The 19,115-nt window shown below is 44.2% G+C and overlaps 1 long non-coding RNA gene across 1 annotated transcript; it reads left to right on the top strand.

The window, feature by feature from the left end:
• Positions 1–8,255: 8,255 nt before the first annotated feature.
• On the top strand, positions 8,256–17,658 carry LOC134515821 (uncharacterized). Its single transcript, XR_010071125.1, has 4 exons — positions 8,256–8,388; positions 9,816–9,861; positions 14,087–14,156; positions 17,410–17,658. It is a non-coding gene; the product is annotated as an uncharacterized LOC134515821 (long non-coding RNA).
• The last annotated feature ends 1,457 nt before the right edge of the window (positions 17,659–19,115 follow it).

The following is a 19,115-nucleotide window of genomic DNA, read 5'->3' as shown; positions in this document are numbered from 1 at the left end:
CCCGTGCTGGGGAAATGACTTCTCGCCTTCCTTCTCCCGTCAAAAATGGATTTGCAGGATCATTCCCAGCAAATTAGTCAAATCAATGACTCGGTTGTCATTAGATGAGAATGTAACACAAAATCTCATTACTTTTTCACATTGGCCCCCACAGAAACCACAAATGCCTGATGAAAAAATGCTTTCAATCCGGTAGTACCTGAGGGTGAGGTTTGGTGGTACTTCGAATTGGCCCTCAACCCTCACCCCATGCATGGTCCCTCTCTTCCCTGCCCACATGTGTCCGCTCCCTCATGAGCACCCATGCCACCAAAACCACCTCCAAATCCTGTGTCTCTTCCCGGAGAAGATTAGGTTTTGGCTACTTTGGCTCCCTAACGTGCCTCAAACCTTAGCCACGTGAGCTGTAGGGATGCATGGCCAAGGGATCGAGGAGAGGAGCGTGGGACAGCAGTGGCTCTGCCTTGCTGGGGAGCGGCACCTTGTCCTCCATCGTCGGCTGTGCCCTGAGCAGACTGCTTGGCCTCTGGCAGGTCTCATGAAATTCAGGAGGAGGGTTGCTCCCCTGTTTAGGTAGGAGCTGCTGCTGTCACGCTGAACATCATGCCACAATTTGGCAGGCTCCCGCTCGCTCGCCCCTCCCAGTGTGGAACCTCCTGCTTATTTTGCTGCCGTACTACACACACGGATGAAGTCTTTTGGCATGTGTTTCCTCAGTGCTTTTCAAGGCTGGGTATTAGGGGTGGGAATAAATAATAATGCCATATAAAAAAGTGTGTGGCAGGGTGAGAATTGAAAGAAAAATAATTCTGCCTTCATTCCCCAACTGCCTGAATTTCCACTTTCCGAGCAGCCCCTGCGGCATGGCCCCAGTGCGGTGGCAACATGGAAGCAAGAAGATGTTTGAAGAAAACCAGTCTCCACCAACCCTATGCACTTGCCCAGGGTTGGTGAGGGGGTTCAGCTCACTTCCCCATCTGGGATCAGTTCCATCAGACGCCAGCCCCGTGGGTATTCTAGTCACTGGGGCTTTTATTCCTCTGCCTCTTGGGGTGCAGGACACCTCAACAAGGGGTAGATGCTGCCCTGGGAGGACCATGCTGTTGGTCTGGTGGATCACAGAATCCTTTAGTTTGGAAAAGACTTTTTAAGATCATCGAGTCCAACTGTTAACCCAGCACTGCCAGGTAACCACTGAACCGTGTCCCTAAGCGCCACATCTGCAGGTCTTTTAAATACCTCCAGGGATGGTGACTCAACCACTTCCCTGGGCAGCCTGCTCCACTGTTTGACAACCCTTTCACGACCGATCTCCCTCTGCTCTCTGCACAGGGACAGTGTGGGAAGATGGATTCATTTGCAAATGTAAATACCGGCTGTCAGAGAGGGCAAGGGATTAGCTTTACATATGAAGAGAGAGGTGGCGCTGCATGCTGTCAGGCTCATTAGGGAAGCAGGGCCCGTGTAGCTGGGCCATTTGGTAATGATCTACCCACTCCATCCTTCCTTTGTTTCTTTAACAACCCTCCGGCTCAGGCCAGACTCCCTGGGCTTTGACATTTTCCCTTGAAAAATATCTATAGCCCTGCTCCATTTTAAGACAGGTCAAGAAATCCAAGACACATGGAAAAAGGATCTGTATGATATGAGGTGTATTTATTTTTACAGTAAACCTAGATGGAAAGGAAAATGTAACAGATAACGGTGTTTTCCGTGTACACACCACAGCCACCACCCATCACCGGTCACATTCTCCAGTGATGTGTTGCACGGGCACATGAAGAATCTCTGCTACTATTTATTATCTGGCACATCCTTCAGCCAAAGCAAGGGAAAACAAGGTAAAATGTATGGAACCAAACTTCTACCTCATGTCCCTCACCTGGGTCCAAGCTCTCAGGAAAAGCAATTCAGATAGGAGATAAGACAGCCCTGGAGGCACAGTTTTGAAGCTCAGGCAGATCTGAGATTGTTACTGCTGAAAGAGGCCCTCCCACTCTCCTCTCCAACCCTGGCCATACCTTTCCATCACCAGCCTTGTATCAGCAGTTGGAATCACGTGATCATGTGGCAAGCGTGATGCCAAAACATACCAAAAATCAGACCTGTAGAACAGTGGATCTCAGCAGGATCCATGGGCTGATTGCATTCATTGCACAGACACCTGATCGAACGTGAAATATTCAGTATGAATGTGCTGCCGGAGGCGGGAGATTGCAGGTGGGGAAGGATGGAGAGTCTGCAGTTGGCATCAGGTAGCTGCACCCTGAAACACACAGTAAAAGCTAAATTACCTTGACAGAAACTCCTATTGTGCTACCCATCTTGGGCCCAAAGGGTGCTTCAGACCAGAACAGATGCAATACAGAACACACCTGGCACTTTCACCATCTAATTCCTGAATCAAGCCCATAACTTTAGCTAAAACCCAATATTTCTTAAAAAAAAATAAATAAATCATACACATTACCACTAGAGCTGTGGCTCACTGGCTCATGAAAGGACTCCCCTACCCTGCAGTTTCTCTCTCTTTCAAACCCCTCCCTGCCCCGCAGGTGTTTATACTAATGTAAAACCAAAATTCTCTTTAAGAGGTCTTAGCACCTGGCAAGCCTTTCTAAGGGAGAGGAGGAACACACATTTCTCACTAACACAGTGACTAAGAAAGTCACCAACTTTCTCTCTTCTATTCTTTGCCACATTTGATATTGGAAGGGTTCCTATTGAGCACACAGTAAGTATTATGCTTTTAGGAGGGGTTTCTCTAGGCAGGGAAGTGGGTGCTGGACAGATTTCTCTTTTCCCTTCCCTATTTAACGGGAGGAGAGTGCATTCTAGGCTTCCCTACAAACCCTTGATTTTTAACAGGAATTGGGCTCTTCATAGCGTGAAGGTGAGGAGAATTAAAATCTTTTTTCTAGTCCTTCAATAAATGCATGCAGAAGGTTTTCTATTAAAAGTCCCTTTTCACATTCACACAAAGGAATTTGCATTTACATGGTGCCCCGATTGATCGGGAGGCCCGTGGTTTCATCACCTTGTCTTTCTGACTGTGAGAGGTGGGCTCATGATGCCATAGCTTCTCATTCCATAAGAAGTAGAATTTTGATATTTTTGTTAACAACTGCACATCTGCTTGTAGATGCCACATTCGGGTGTAAACAATAGTATATAGCAGAATATAAATTTTCTGTAACAGGTCATGGAAACAAGACATCATTCACACTACAGCTCAGAGAAGAATACATTAAAATACGTGCAAAATAGCCAAATGAGGTGTAGATTGCTATATTGCTGGGTTTATTTTATTTTTTATTCGTTCAACTCTGGCTGATGGCTAATAAAGCCTTATTATGCACCCCCCTGCACTGAGAAGGAAAATAATTTTATTTACTAGGAGAAAAGGATACTATATTACATCCCAGACCACCTAAGAGATTTTCCTATTTCTGTGGGTTCTATAAATGGACTTTATATTGTCTTGACAAGATGTTAATACATAAATGCATAAAAATTATTCTCTTGCCGGCAGCAGACAACTTGGCAAGAAAAAAAGTCTGAGCGGAATAGCCTGTGTTCTCTGAAGGCTGCTGAGATTCGGGATCGTGCCATGGCTTTTGTGAGAGGAGACAAGCAATAAAAAGGTCAGAACTGTGTGAAGAGTACAAAATAAATGGAAAGCATGGCAGTTCAAGTTTTAATCTAATTTTCATTTCGTTTCTCCTAGAGATGGTAAGAGCTGCAAAATACAATGGAAGTTTGCCCAAGACTTGAATTTAGCTAATCTTTTAAAACATAAATTAGCTTTTCTTAATCCAATGACTTTTCACTCTCACACTTTTCTGTTCTTCTGGTCCTTGGTATTCAGCATGCTCCATTACCATGAGGAAATGCAGAAGCAGGAAATATGAGGAATTTAATTAAATTGCAGATCTCCTTAGAAATCCATGCAATCTACTCTTGCAAGCCAAAAGTTGTTCATGACTGTTGATCAGCTTCTGGATCCATATCTGAAATATACTCTACCATTTTCTTCCATTTTATCATCTGATAGGGTTTTTTTCTCCCTTTTCCAATCTTCCTTTCCTGGAAGAGGAGCTAGGCTCTTCGTATAGTGTACAAGTAGATTTTCTTGCCCAGCAAAATGCTGCCTAGGTTCGGTTTCATTTTGGTTTCCCTGCAAAAGTGTCTGCTTTACTCAATTGAAGAGAGATATGGAGAATTTTTCCAGCATCATGCCTCTTAAATTCAGGAGGTCTGCTAGAAATTCAGAGATGCAAAACTTCAGCTAAGTGATAAATTGCTGCTGTTGATTCATATCTCCTGGAAAATTAAGCAGCAATTTGGTTTGGTTTGGTTGAGTTTGGCTTTGTAAGTAGCCCGTACGCTGGGTTTCGTATTGTTTCAGTTAAAAGAATTCTGTTTTGGTAAAGCCCTCTGGTCCAGGGCTGTGATGGGTCTGTACCAACATGGTAGTTGCCACCACTGTGTTGGCACAACACTGGAAGAGGCTGTCTGTCCTCCATCACCTGGGCTGCCTCCCCCATTCTCACTGCTTTTCTGCCAGCCCAAAGTTTAATGGAAACAACCTTCCCTTTACTGAAAAGGGGAGGAGTTGGTCAAATGACTGGTGGTCGTTGGTCAAGGGCTGGTGCGTTGGTCAAGAAGTTGGTCAAGGGCTGGTGCTTTCCAGCGACCTCCCCTCCCACATCCAGCCCCACACTGTCCATAGTATTGCCACTATTGCGTCTCTCCCTCCAGAGGTATGCAAAAGCCAAGGCATAGTTTTCAAGCTTTGAACTTTAATTAAATAGGTGTGGGCTACACAGAGCAAATATTTCCTCTCACTCAGGCCACTGGCTGGAAGAAAGTGAATGAGGAGACCAGGTGTTATTTGTACTCTCCTCCCTTTAGGGTTTTTCTGCACTGTTCTGCTTATCCCGTCCACTCTTCATCCTGCTATCCGTAGCCTCGGTTAAATATAATTCTTCAGGACTGAGGAGGGAGCCATTGGCACTGGGGAGGCTGGCAGACTCGATGGAAAACCAAACTGATTTGGTGAAACTGATGTTTGCTGAAGATATTACTATTGTAAGGCTATATGATCATGAAACCTTAATAAAAACATGGATTGCTGTCAATAATGCAAAAATGCCTCAGCATCCCTTCTATTTTTTGGTAAGATACTGTAAAGGCAGGTATCAAAAAAGAGAACGGATGCTGTCTGTGTTTGCTTCTAGATGAAGTTTATCTCACTCTGCGTCGAAAATATGCAGGTTCCCTCCTACAAATGCTTTATGAAATAAACTGTAATCTTGACTCTACTTGACTTTAAAGCAAAAAGTTAGATAAGACTGGTAATCCAAGGCCATTCGGGGTTTCTTAAAATCCTCTGAACAGCCCTTTTTAAAAAAAATTTAACTTTTTAAACAAAGTTTGAGAGCCGACCCCTATGTTTCTTTATTCACCAGTTTTCAAAAGAAAATAACTCTAAACATATTCCCTGTTAAATAGAAGTTAATCCTACATGAAGAATAAGGACTTGGCTGTGAAAGTGGTTTTTTCCCTGCTTATAAGCCTCCTGGGGGGAAAAAAATGTAATATAAATGCATCAAAAACCTGATGCAAGAGTTCTAAGTCTGCAAATACCTATGTCTGCGCTTATATGTGGAAAATAAGATCCCGACCCAACCAAAATCAGTGGGATTCCTGCCGTCAGCTCCAACAAGGTCACTGTTTCTCCCTGTGAACAGTTAGGAAAAAAAGTGGATATTGACTTAAGCATGTGCAGCATTAGGAGCCAGAACTGGAAACTAGTGCCGTCCAGTCATGCTCTGCTGTTTCCCAGGTGGAGACTGGCAGAGATGTAATGCCTTCAGCTTCAGGTGAGCTGAAACTTGGGTCAAAACAGGTTTTGGGGGAACTATCATCAGTCCTGTCTGTGGCAGAAGCACCAAGCAGCCTGGCAAAGGGAATCTTAATTTAGACAGATCGAATCCAACCTGGCTGTAAGAAGGAGAAAAACTAGATCCGTGGCAATTTATTTATTTTAAGCCATTGCCAGGCCACATTTCAAGATTTTCCGTAAACCTTTCATATCAAATGGCATGTCACGTCACGAACAGCTGCAGCTTCCCTGTAAATATTTTATATGACTTCGATCAAACATCTGTTTTGTTGGCACGCTGCAGCCCATGCTTGACCTTGACTCCTGTCAGAATGATGCGCACCTCGGGGCATTTCCGCTTCTGGAATCGCATTTGAATAAATCACTGACTTCATAAATAGGGACATCTCGCCGACGGGTGCCAACGTTAAATGGATCTTCTCCAGAAAGAACAGCCTGGTGGAGTAAGGCTTCCCCTTACACGTACTCATGCTCGGCTTCGGCAAACATGTGCGGCACATACGACGGCAATATGCAGGAGCAGAAGGTGTCCATCTTCTTGAAGGAGCAAGGCCTGAATGGGAACTGACTGGTGGAGGTTTCTTCCAAAGAAAATCAAAACAAGCATCCAGAATGTGAGAGCTTTGGAAATAGCATCTTTCTGCTGCTCAGCAGGGAGTGAAGTTATTCACTGCCCCCGTGAAAATTACCTTATACTCTCCCTGTAAAGGTTTTGATAACTTTCTGCCCAGGTGAAGGTAAAGTGGATTTTTTTTTTCCCCCCGGAGTTTGATTTAATACCAGACAAAATATGTAGAAGTAGCGGCACTCATACTGCGTGTATCAAAATGCAAACAGAGAAAGGAGTTACGAGTTCTATTACACCAGGACAAACGATTACAAGAGGAGAGTTGTGAAAACAAAGAGAAATAAATGGGACGCAGGCCCAGTTTGCCACATTGTGCCAATCAAACTGCCATTCCCAACAGCACTAATCACTCAACATTTATCAGCCTGACTTTTTCCAACAATTCAAATTAAGGGTCTGGATTCTTGTTTCAGGATTCAGCACCTCTGTAGCTATCTGAAAAACTACCCTGTTAGATCAGCGGAGAAGATGCAAACTGCGCCTCAAGGGCGAGAGCTGGCCCCGCACGTGTCTCAGAAATGCCCGACACATTTGAAGAGAAGGTTCCACGGCAGGCACACAAAATCAGCAGAGAAGTTGCAAAGGATTAGGTGCCAGGAACTGAAAATCTGCAAACTTCAGGAGATGATCACGTGCCTAACAGGGATCCTAAACATGTTTAAAAATAGATGTTTCTCTGACCCGGGGGCTGCTGAGCCCCACGTCTGTCGCTGGGAGCCATCCCAACGCATTTCCAATTGCAGCCGCTGTTAGCAGCAATGCAAGCGCAAGCCTGGGCATTCTGTGAAAATGGGCCAAAGACACTGTTTTTCTTATGATAATGAATTGTCATAAGCCTATTAACTCTTGCTGATTGTGATGGAGAGCCAGCAGAAAACTTCACTACAATTAGGGGGGAAAAAGATAGATAAAGGTAGAAAAAGAGGTATATTTGATGGTCTCTGATAATGAAACTTGGCGATTCAGCTGTGGTGACTTTAATGGCTGAAGAATTATTCTAGCAACTTCCATAATATCTTAATGTTCTGCTAACAAGCTAAGTTGAAAAGGATAAAACCGACAGGTATTTTGCTCCATGTTTATCTCTGGATCCCGTCACACCTAACGCATAGAATTAAGCCCGGCGCTACCCCGTAGCTGGTTTGCTTTGGCTGGGCTCAGCCACCACTGGCGTTTAATTATCGCACCGCCCTGTATTGCTGTGCCGAGCCCTTAGTGCAAGCCTGGCACCGGCTCAAAACCCGCTCCTGTGTTTGCACGTGGGGCACATCCAGTAACACAGTCGATGGCTGCGGTCTGGGAAAGTAATTACAGCTATTGCGTGACATCAGCACTTAAGATTCCTGGCCATTAAAGTCTAATAATAAAGGCCAGGTTGTTCTAGGAGTGGATTTTACCTAAATTAATACAGACATTATTTGTGACCTCCCTTTCAGCTTCGCTGGAACTTGTTTCACCTATTTAAATCCAGTCAACAACGTGATGGAGGTTGGCAAGGGAGGCCACAACCCTCATGGGCCTCACCTCTCCCTTCTTTCCCCAAGCTCTCCTGGGGAAATAAACACTGCAAATGCCTACGGAAACAGCAAAGGAATCGCTGGTATGGAAAAGATCCCTCCCCCTGGAGAAAAATATGCTTATGCAAAGGGAAATTCTGCTGTGGGACTTGCCCTCCAGAACGGGAGGTGCTAGATGGGGGCTGAGTGGTGTGAAGTCGGTGAGGACTGCAGGTGAAAAATCTGAGTCATCCAAGAAGCGAGCAGCTGTTTTGGGAAATAAGTGACTGTCACTTTTTCACTCGGTCTTCAGGCAACTAAGTGTCCTGATCCTACGGTCTGCAGCAAGGCGTCAGGTTCGTGAGTTCGTGAAATGGGTAACGCACTTTGGCAGGTCAGAGGAGAGCAAGCCTTGGCAGGGCTCTGCAGGGGAAAATTTGGGGTTGCCTGCCTGCCTTGCTGGTGGGCTTCATTCCCTTCAGAAGCTTGGGAGGAAACTATCAGTATATCTTCTCCCACACTGCTCTCATTTTTATTTTTTACTCTTTTTTTTTAAAAAAAAAATCTTCTCTTTTTTTTTCACTTTTATCAGAAATTCCTCCATGGGCACGTTGGGTGTTTTTTTTTTTTACTGGAGGGGCTCCTTTTATTTTTTTTGGATAAGGACAAGAGGTTGTGCCTTTCATTCCTAGCCTGGTAGTGGGTACAACCATCCCGTTTGGCAAGCCTCCCTACAATCCTCCAGCAATTATGGGTCACATTCTTCAGCTATCAAAATAGCAGGTCTGAAACTTTTTTCAAGTGCTGCGGGTCCTACTTGCCATCATTTTCAAAGGTGTAAGGTCCCGCCTAGGCGAACGTTTCTGTATCGAGTCCTCAGCGCTTGCTGCAGCTTCAAACCCCCGGGAGGGCAAAACCCCGCGCCACAACAGGGGCTTTATGAGCGAAAAAGCCATCGAGGTTTCAGGTGATGAAAGGCGAGGTGTGCGTGCTTGCCCCTCGTGTTATACGGTTATACAGACGCTTGCTAAGAAAGCTCGATCTGTGTCAGAGCTGCTAGCAGATTTATGGCTCGCTTTGCAACGCTGTAGGTTATTGGGAGAACAGCACAGTAGCTTCCTGTGCTCTTATTTTAAAGCAGGTTTTCTGTTACCATCGATCAGAGAAGCCGTCTGTAAGCTGAGATCTTTCCAAGGCTTACGTCTGGATGTGAGGGCTCAGAGGAACCCCTGCGTCCAAGGAAAGATGTGTGCTTCGCTCTGCAGGGGGGTAAAAATAAAGTCAACACAAGCGGTTTGTCCTTGAGCAACGTCAACAGTTTCAATTTCCCAGCAATAGAAAACTTTGCCTGTGACAGAAATGGCAATTGCCCTTCAATTCAGAGAGGAAATGGGTCCTCCATGCTCCAAATAAGATTTGTGTGCCTGTGCCCTACGTAGGGTGCAATACAGCACTTTAGGGATGCTCTTGCTAAGCTTTGCAGCTGCAAGTAGAAGTGCTCTCACCTGGTATCTTGAAAAACAGATTTTATTTGTGAAACATATGCCCAGTTTATATCCTAGAAAAGCATCTCTGCCTTCAAACATACATCTTAAAAAGAAAAAAAAAAAAAAAAAGAAAGAAAGAATAAACCTTAGTATAAAACTTTGCTGTATATTTTCAGGCCCTGGTAAGCTCTCTGAGGAACACACAGAAGAATGGCAGCATCAGAAAGAGCCACAAAGACAGGGTCCATGTGAATCTGTGTATCTAAGTGTTTGTCCCTTTGTGTTTTTGGTGGCAGAGCCTACATTTCCGAAGTACGAAATGAAGCCTTTCCTCATGGCTGGGTGAGTTTTTAAAAAATATTTGTAAGTCAGCGAGTCCAAACCCACTTCCTTCTGATCACCTGCCTCTGCCCTTTGCTTAACACAGGACAAATGGATGTTCCCAGTTCCTACCCGTCGCATTTTATAAGGGATTATTAAAAGAAAAGCTTATTAATCTTGTCAAGTTGTTCAGAACACTGTTTGAAGGATTATTTAACAGCAGGTTCTCTCTTACCACCCCCACCCCTCATCCATTTTATGCCTTTTGGGTTTGCTCAGCAGTTTACAACCTTGGTCATGGTACGTTGCGTCTCCCATAGCAATGACAGTGCTTTCAGTGACAAGCGTTTGACATGCAACACGGAGCAAATATAGGAAAAGGTAGGGCTAAGAGGGTACTGGGGCAAAGACAGGGACAGCTTTGCTTTTCTTCGCATGCTAGTGAAAAGTGAACAGGGAATTTTAATTATCTACAGTTTTTGTAAATGAGATTTGGATTAGTTTTGGTGGCAGTTTTAAGGTAAGCATTTTTCTTTTTTTTTTTTTTTTTTTCCTTTATAGTCTGTATATGTGTATCTTTCTCCAGGTTTCTCTCCTTTTTCCAGCTCTTTGGCTGTCCTTGGGTGCCTTGCGGTCTGCCTTACCAGTAATTCATCTTTCCTCTTGCACAAACACCCTCCGTCTGGGCCTTCTCCCAAACTACATATTGTCTGTCGCGGGAATTGCATCTGATAATTTCTCGCCTTTATAATGTGCCGCTTTGGGAGGCTTCATTTCTCACGTGTGTGATAAAGCTAGTTTCAACAAGAAAAAAAAATAGATTGCAGGGTCACAGATTCCAAAAGGAGCCAACATTAGGTGTGCTAGAACTGACCTATATTAAAAACAACTAGAATCTGTAGCCCCACTCAGTTATGACCTATGAGGATCCAAAATAGTTTTTATGGGCAAGAAAACATATGTCTTGTAGATGACCTGCATCGAAGTTAGAAATAGTTGAATATCCCAGTGTAGAGTAGCGTTAATTTCACTGTTTTATTAATTAAAGACTAACTGCTGTCACCCCGTGTTCAGGAAGATGCTTTGATCTAACCGTATGTCTGAGGTATGAAAGTTAAACGCTAAACGGTGTTTAACACGTCTGATGATAGGTGTGTTTCGTGGAGAAAAACTGCAAAGTGATTATAGTAATAATTTGTGTTTCTTTTCTGGTGTGTTCTGAAATATCTTTTATCGTGGGAGGTGTGCTGTAATGGAGAAGGACTAAGTACTGCCAGCAGTTGATCACGGTAACAGGTGTCGTTCCCGTCTGTCAATCACAGACCTTTGTCAAGAAACTAGGGAAACAAAAGGAGCTGATAACTGTGAAGGAACAGCTATCGTGATGAAATAAAGCTTTAAAACGACAGCGGTGAATGATTGTGGTTCTGTGCAAGAATGTGACTTGATCACGCTGTAGAAAATCAAAATACGCCCTGATGAGCCGAAATGGTTGCCTCTCGGGTGGCGTGGCTGGGCAGGTCACATTCCACCCCAAACCCAATCAGTGTGGCTGCGTGTTTCCATATATATGTAGGTACGTATATGTCTGCAGCCCTGCCCCAGCGGTTCTCCCCCTGTTTCCCCTGCGCCCGAGAGGGCAGATCCATCCCCGGCTCCCCCGCCGTCGCCACAACTGCCTGAAGCTCCCCAAAATACCAAACTGTAGCAAAAAACCCCGTATACATCCCAAATTCACGAGGCACTATAAATTACTGATTTGAGAGCAGTTTTTTTCCTATATCTCCTTTATGGAAGGAAAAATAAAAGAGGCTGCAGATTGTTTTGGCCTCAAGAAATAAATCTGATGCTTTATAGATTTTCATGAGGTCTCTCGCGGCTCTCTTTTCGCAAATCACTCTGTGTTTCTGCTTTCTGACGAGCTGTACGTACATTTTTCCCTTAAGATATCCAGCTTTTCCTTTAGTGGAACTAAGGGGTCATAACTCTAGCTATGTGGCAAAGCAGCAGACAAATATCCGAAGTCCTCTGATTAATATACATATATCACTGAGTTTCAGGCCAGAAGGAGAGTTATTCAAAATTACAAGCCTCCAGCTTAAAGAATGACTAACAGAAATGCTGACAGAAACTAAAGCTGCTCTAATAGCAAGACAGTGCAAACAATTGGAAATTTGTATGCCCTTGAACTATTAATTATTCTGCCTGGGAAGGATTAAAAAGGAGTTCTGACTGACCCAAGTTCTGCTTGGGAAACGGAGAGAGAAATGCAGTATTCCCTGAGTCCCTGACTAGTTTAAGAACGTATTTGTTAAATTTAAGACCTGCCAAAAACCCAGCTATTATTTTCTAGCTGCTTTGTACCCAGCAGCTTCTTATAAGAAGTGACTTATGGAACATTGCAGGGCTTTTATACCAGCAACAATAACCATCATAAAACTTGTGGAATATGATATTAGACTGAAATATCCACAGCATGTGTTCTGACAACATTTGGTGTAACAGCAGAAGACCTATGAAGGGTTTTAATACAATTAACAATGCCATTAAAATCCCTGGGACAGCATTAAATTTGATAGACATTCTGTGAATAAAAATAAGTTATTGTTAGCTTTCCTTATTAAAGTCAAGTATTATTTAAAAAACTTGTGTCGACTTTCCCAGTGACACAAGAACTGAGTATAAAGAGTCCAGTGTCAGAGAAGTGTTAGACTCCTTCTAATCTTTACAACAATTGAAATAATTAATTTACTAACTCATTTTGGCTATGACAATTCTAGCTAATCTCACCCGAGTTGTCATTTGGCTTTGAACAGACATATAGCAATTACCATTACGGAAAAAATAATGATAAATAAAACCAGCCTGTCTCGAGGAAGGGCTTGGTAACAAAGCTGCCACCGGTTTAGGGAGCTGTATCTGAAATCTCTAAGGGAAGAAGCCACATTAACACTGTTCAGCCACTACAGCTATTGCCACAGCCCTGTTTTTAATGGCTTTGGAAAAATTTGGGCTGGCTGGCGGATGGCTGCACTTGTGCTTTCTGAATCTCCCACCCACTGGGAATTAAATTACGGTAGGAAGAACTGGACTTGTTCTTGCAGAAGAAATGCAGAGACCATCTTTCTAGCCCTGATGACAGAGAATTGCCATCAATCACCAATCGGTATTTGTATGTCCCCAAAGGAGTTAGTGTGCTTAATCAGGACTAAGATGGACAGGAAGGAAGATTTATACAGCTCTTCTTTGGTATGCGGAATTAAAACAAAGCAAACAGGCAGAAACTGATTTCCAAGGCAGACAAGCAGTCTGGAACACTGTTTAAATAAATCAGCACGTTATTGATATGAATTGATTCATCAGCACAAGTAACAATAGGTCCAATCTTCAGCCTTCTGCAATTCTTTTCTTTTTTTTTTGTTTGTTTTTTTGGTCTTTTCTTTCAATCCAGGCATTTTCTGAAAACTAATCTTTGGCCAGAAAACTAGAGATGATATTACTTTCGATATGGGCTACATTTTATTTATTTTTTTTTTTTTTACATCTGGTACTTCAGTGCTTACTCAGAGATGACAGTAAAATGAACCTGCCCCCATCCTCCGGTGTGACAGCCCTTCCCCAGGGCAGCAGAAAGGCGTGTGTGCAGACCCTCTGGCCAGCCCTCCGGCCAGCCCCAGCTCCCCCCATGTGGAAATTAAGGCAAGCGGTCCCCGCGACCGAAACAGGGAGAGTGCTGGAGCCAGAAGCCATTGCAAGCCAGAAGCTGGGGCAGATGCCCCAAGGCTTTGTGAAGCTCATCCTGAAAACAAGCTTTTTCTTAACCCATAGAGAATTCAAGAGCTAGTCTAGTAGCAGAAGGAACCTCGGAAATTATTCCTAATCTAGTATGAGTTTTGCTGTTTAAACGGGAGCCGGCTTGTCATGGTTTCAGTTGGGATAGAGTTGACTTTTTTTACTGGCAGCTGGTATGGTGCTGTGTTTTGGATTTGGGGTGGGAAATAGTGTTGATAGCACACTGGTGGTTTGGGTTGGTGCTGAGCTCTTAAGGCTTTTTCTGCTCCTCACACCACCCCACCTGCAGGTAGGCTGGGAGTGCACAAGAGGTTGGGAGGAGACACAGCCGGGACAGCTGAGCCCAGGGGACCAAAGGGGTATTCCATGCCATGTGGTGTCATGCTCAGTATATAAAACTGGGGGAAGATGAAGGAAGGGGGGATGCTCAGAGTGATGGCATTTGTCTTCCCAGGTCACTGTTAGGTGTGATGGAGCCCTGCTTTCCTGGAGATGGCTGAACACCTGCCTGCCCATGGGAAGCGGTAAAGTAATTCTTTTAATTCTTTGTTTTACTTTGCATGTGTGCAGCTTTTGCTTTGCCTATTAAAGCGCCTTTATGTCAACCCATGGGTTTTTTCTCACTTTTAGTCTTCCAAGTCTCTTCCCCATCCTAACCAGGGGAAGTGAGCTGCATGGTCCTAGTTGCTGCTGGGAGCTAAACCATGGCACAGCTAGAGAGACACAATCACAACTTCTTGCGTTGGCATATGTGTTTGGTGTGGCATGGCATGATATTGAGTTTCAGAGGTGGGTGGATGGGAGGAGGAGGGAGCCTGACTTTACAAACATGGTCCAGAGCCTAACTGCAATGGTGGTTACCAAGAGACCTTGGAAAAAAGATGATCTCCGCTGGACGTCTGTCGCCACCACAGCAGCTACCAGGGCTGGTGCTGGAAGCCTTACTACCACCAAAGGTGATAGCCAACCATGAACACAAGATGTTTCCCTTGGGCAAAAGTTCCCTGCAGTCCAGCTTTGAGGCTCATGAATAACTAGATTAGTACAAGAGAGCAAAACAACAGAACCCTCCAAGTCCTCCATCCACCAGCAATAGCACAGCTGCTCAGGCCATAACAGCTGTGTGGGCAGCACTGTTGATAGGGGTTCGACATTTCACCAAACCATTGTAAAAAATAGATAAGACGTGTATTACTGCACTAGGACTGACACCACCTTGGCATCAGCACAGCTGGAGAAGGAAGGCAGAGGTTTTGCCTGCCATATTGCACCTCTGGGGTGTGAGAACACTTCAGCTTTCAGAAAAGTAAGGCATGCATCCTTCCAAGGACGAAATTTTTTAGTGGTACAGTCCTCTTGAGCCTTCTCAAATACTTCTGTGTGCACCCTTTATCTGCTGTGCTCTTCCCAGGCAATGTGAAGCTGTTCTGAAAGTAAATGGCAAGGTTTTTTTCCTCGCTGCTCCGAAATTCTGGGAAGTGTTTTCTGTTTCAAAAATTGCTTGTTGGGATTGTAAATTCAAATTACTGCCATACATTATGGCTTGCCTTGGCAGCAGAGCAGAACCACAGAGCCCAGGAACATATTTCATCCCGGGGAACGTATCAAACTTATGTATAGTAAGCTAGCGGCGAGAAAAATTGAGCCCCTTTGTGTGCCACTAGTCACAATCAGCGTCGATGTGCAAAAGGAAAACGTTTTCAGAGGCTGGGATGAATGAAGAATGATGGTAGAATGGTATTGTGGAAGAGAGAGAAGTTTACTTTCCATAGGTGCTATAAGTAGCCCTAATTGTCAAGGTGAAGGACGCTATATCACGTATATGAGACAAATTGATGGTAAAAGCCCTGGTCAGCCTGAGCTCTTTGGGAAAGCATTGAAAGCAAACCCCAAGGAGAGGCTCCAGCTCCAAGGAGGTTTGCTCCGTGGGAGCATTTGAACAAATTAATAGGGGATCAAATGATGAGGAATAAGGCCCTGGACAGGAAGCTATGTCTGGAGGCTTTTTAAGGGGACACGCAGGGAGCTCATCAGCCTTTGACTGTGCCAAGGGTAAGTGCAGATTGAGGGCTTTGGGGGTACCTTTGAGGAGAGAACGGTCCAAATAGCATGAAGGGCAAGAGGAGAGACCAATAACTCATGAGCCACTAGCTCTAATAAAACCTGAAAGAATTCAAATAGAATAGGAGCTCTGGCCTGAGTCCATGGATCTCATGTCTTTATTTATGAGATGTCATTGCTAACTGAAACTCACCATAAAACATCTCCTGACATGGCCAAAAAGGGTCTAGCAAACCTCATTCCCTCTTCACAGTCTGGAGCACAGAGATAATCTCCCTACAGACACCCTGGAGACCGTTTACCCTGATCACGGTCCCTGTGTTTTTATTCCTTTCCGTCAGGTTTGGTCTGTGGCTTTCTCTCTGCGGATGTAAGTCTTCTCTGAGCAGATGTTCTGCATACCTGTCTCTCATGTAGATATGCTACCAGCAATTAATTGGATGCAATGGTAGTGTTCTTTTTCTGTTCTAGATGCCCAGAAAGCCAGTCCTGCAAATCCCTTGAATGCATGTAACTGAAGTGATATATCTCTGTCAGAGTCAGATACGAGAGTTTTCATACAACCACTGGACAAAATCACGGGTCACCTAGCTTTAGCTAAGGGAACCTAGATTGCAGGAGAAAAAACACAGAGCTGCCGATGATTACAGTGCTTTATCCTCTGCTTGTGTTGGTTTTTTTTTTCAGTAGTGAAGCCAGCTTTATAGGAAACAGTTCATTATTCCTTATCAACAGCAAGAATTCAAAGGGAAATGGAAGGGTGGAAAGTGGCCAGCAGGTTCATCTGGGTTCATCTTTTTCTGAGCGAAACAGCCCTTTTGCAGCTGCAGCTTCCCAGCCTACCTCTCTCTGCAGCGCACCGAGGTGGTGAAGGTGTGCTGCAGGCACCAGGGCCAGGTAGCACCCATAGAGAGAACCCAAGGAGATGCCCCACTTCCCCATCTAGGGGGTCACCACCTCTGGCTGTTCTCCTCCACTGGTCAGGAAGAGGAAATTAAGACATTTTATGGCTATAGTTTAGGTGATACCCTTACTCGTCAGATAAGGTCTCAGTACGCAGGAGTCATGCCCATCCTAACCCGTGCGCACACTTCTCATCACCCGTAGCTGCCCTGGGCATGGTTAAGGGGCAATTCCCATGCTCTGGCAAACAGAGAAACACTAAGTATCCCCAGGTATTATTCAGGTCAGAAAAGTTTTTAAGTTACCAGGACAGGAAATTGGATGGGGAGGGGAAAAGGTGCCCTGACTCTTCCCTTCACCATCAAGACTAGGCAGAATTAAGCTGCCTGTTTTTTTTTCAAGTAGGATGCGGTCACTGGTCTCATGTGATTTATCCCACGTCGGATGAGAGAATGGGTCATATGAGGAACGGCTTCAAGTCAGGATCTCAGCGGAATTGGTTTTCTAACTCAGTTACCAAAGCATTTTATTCTTCTGGGCTTTCAATCCTACCATAGCCGGGAGTCCCAAATCCCCCTTGTGGTAAGTGCTTTTTCACATCTTTGTAGGTGAAACACTGAAGTACCATTGAGCTCTCACCCTGATTTTTCTAATTGCGGAATCATTGGGGTGACGGGACCCAAACATGGGGACTGGGACTGTCCCATACACTGTCTTCTTGTCTCCAGGAATTTGAAATGTACAGAACAAAATGGAAGTCATTATTTCTCCAGCATTTTGCTATTCAGACCCCATATGGTTCAAACATTTTAGGGGAAGACATAGCCAGAAGACAGCACGGCCATTTCACGAAAGCCTTGGCTACAGACTGCTGCCCATCAATCCTCCGTGTCTGGAGAAGACCCGGCCGACAGTGGTGTCCCATCGGCTGCCTTGGTGGATTTACCGCTGCCCATCTTTCTTCCCAGGATCATCATTCAAATCTTTCCTGTCCTGTCCTAAAATGTCATTATGATGAGACAGATGAAGGGAATGAAATTAGAAGTAGAACCATAAAACAGCAAGCACAGTATAGTCAGAAAGTAAGTTTAAAGGTTATTGGTCTCCTTCGGACTTCTGAGAACATAAATGGTATTCCCTCCTTCTGCCCTTGCTGTTTGTAAAATTAAATTACTAGAATATAATATCTGGTTTTATCTACTCTTATTTTGGATATGTTTCATTAATCCTCTATTAACGCTTCACAGCTTGACTGTTCTTAATGAGAAACCTTAATCCTGGTGTGGGAAGGAAATACTGGTGGAGTGAGACATGCGTGACTGTGCAGCTCCAGCAAGTTAGACGGCATACCGTCCCATGCTGGAAAAAGGAGCTGCTGAAGTAAAACTAAATATTTATACTTGCAAGCTAAAACCAACCGGCTCTTTTTAAATGTCCCACACATAAATACGGAAGTGTTTATTTTATGACACTTTGAGGCTCATGAAATCAAATTAGCATCAAATGAATTGGCTTGATATTAATGAAGGAAAACAGAAAAATGAGATCTACAGTATTTAAAATAGGTATAGCTATTATATATGCTTCTATACGTGTACGTGCATCTTTAAAGAAGGAGGCGCAAGTTCACTGAACTGGCACAAAGAGAAGCACTTTCACCTCCATTTTATACAGAAAGGGTCAAATTGAGGCACAAGGAAGTTGGTATCTTTGGTGTCGCTCCGCAGCTCAGCTGGTAACAAGAAGAGGTGTTGCTAAGTCTCCTCTCCCACTTCCCCCTCTCGCATGTGGAGTGCTTTCTCCTGTCTTTGCCTCAAATAGTTGATCAATCAAGTTGTGCCGCAGCCCCGGCTTTATTCGCCCATGCAGAGCATCTTCACAGGTACGTGTTATGGAGTACCTTTGCAGCTCTGCAGTTGGGAAGGGTTATTCATTCTCATGGCAAGGGAGCAGACTTGTCACTCCTCCAGCCTCATCAAGCCTGCAGCAGCAGCTGCAGCTATCCCGGTTATGAGTGAGAACAACAATAATCACAATTTTTTAATCCCGTCATGGATTCAAATGTGCCTTATTCAGTCTAAGCAGCAACAGCGATAACTCCAAGGTGGATAAATTTTGTATATTTAATAGATAAATTTGCTTTCCACTGAGGGGGGACAGGACTTAATCCCAGTTTATGCTCCCCAGGGAGGAACTCAGCTTCCGTTAGAGGTGGGTCTGGCACCACATGCATGGTGCATCTCGTTACACAAGAGGAGCCAAATGGCACAGTTGTATCTAGACTCTGTAAAACTGTCGGAATAACCAGCAAAGTGCAATTATTTATGATCCACGGTTCATTTGTTTACAATAATGTTTTGCATAACAAATAAATGAGAATTTTGAAATCTGCTTGTGCACAAGTTCATGGTTATGAAAAGTGGGGAGGTTCATCCAATAAATAATTTACTGTGAATTAAACATTCATCACCAGTACTAGCAAAGCAATAAAAGTCTTTGTTTGCAATCCTTTTTTTTTT

The sequence above is a fragment of the Chroicocephalus ridibundus genome, chromosome 5, assembly GCF_963924245.1.
Source record: "Chroicocephalus ridibundus chromosome 5, bChrRid1.1, whole genome shotgun sequence".
Classification (NCBI taxonomy): Eukaryota; Metazoa; Chordata; class Aves; order Charadriiformes; family Laridae; genus Chroicocephalus; species Chroicocephalus ridibundus.
Note: the sequence above shows the minus strand (reverse complement) of the source record. Positions and strands in the feature narration are given on the sequence as shown.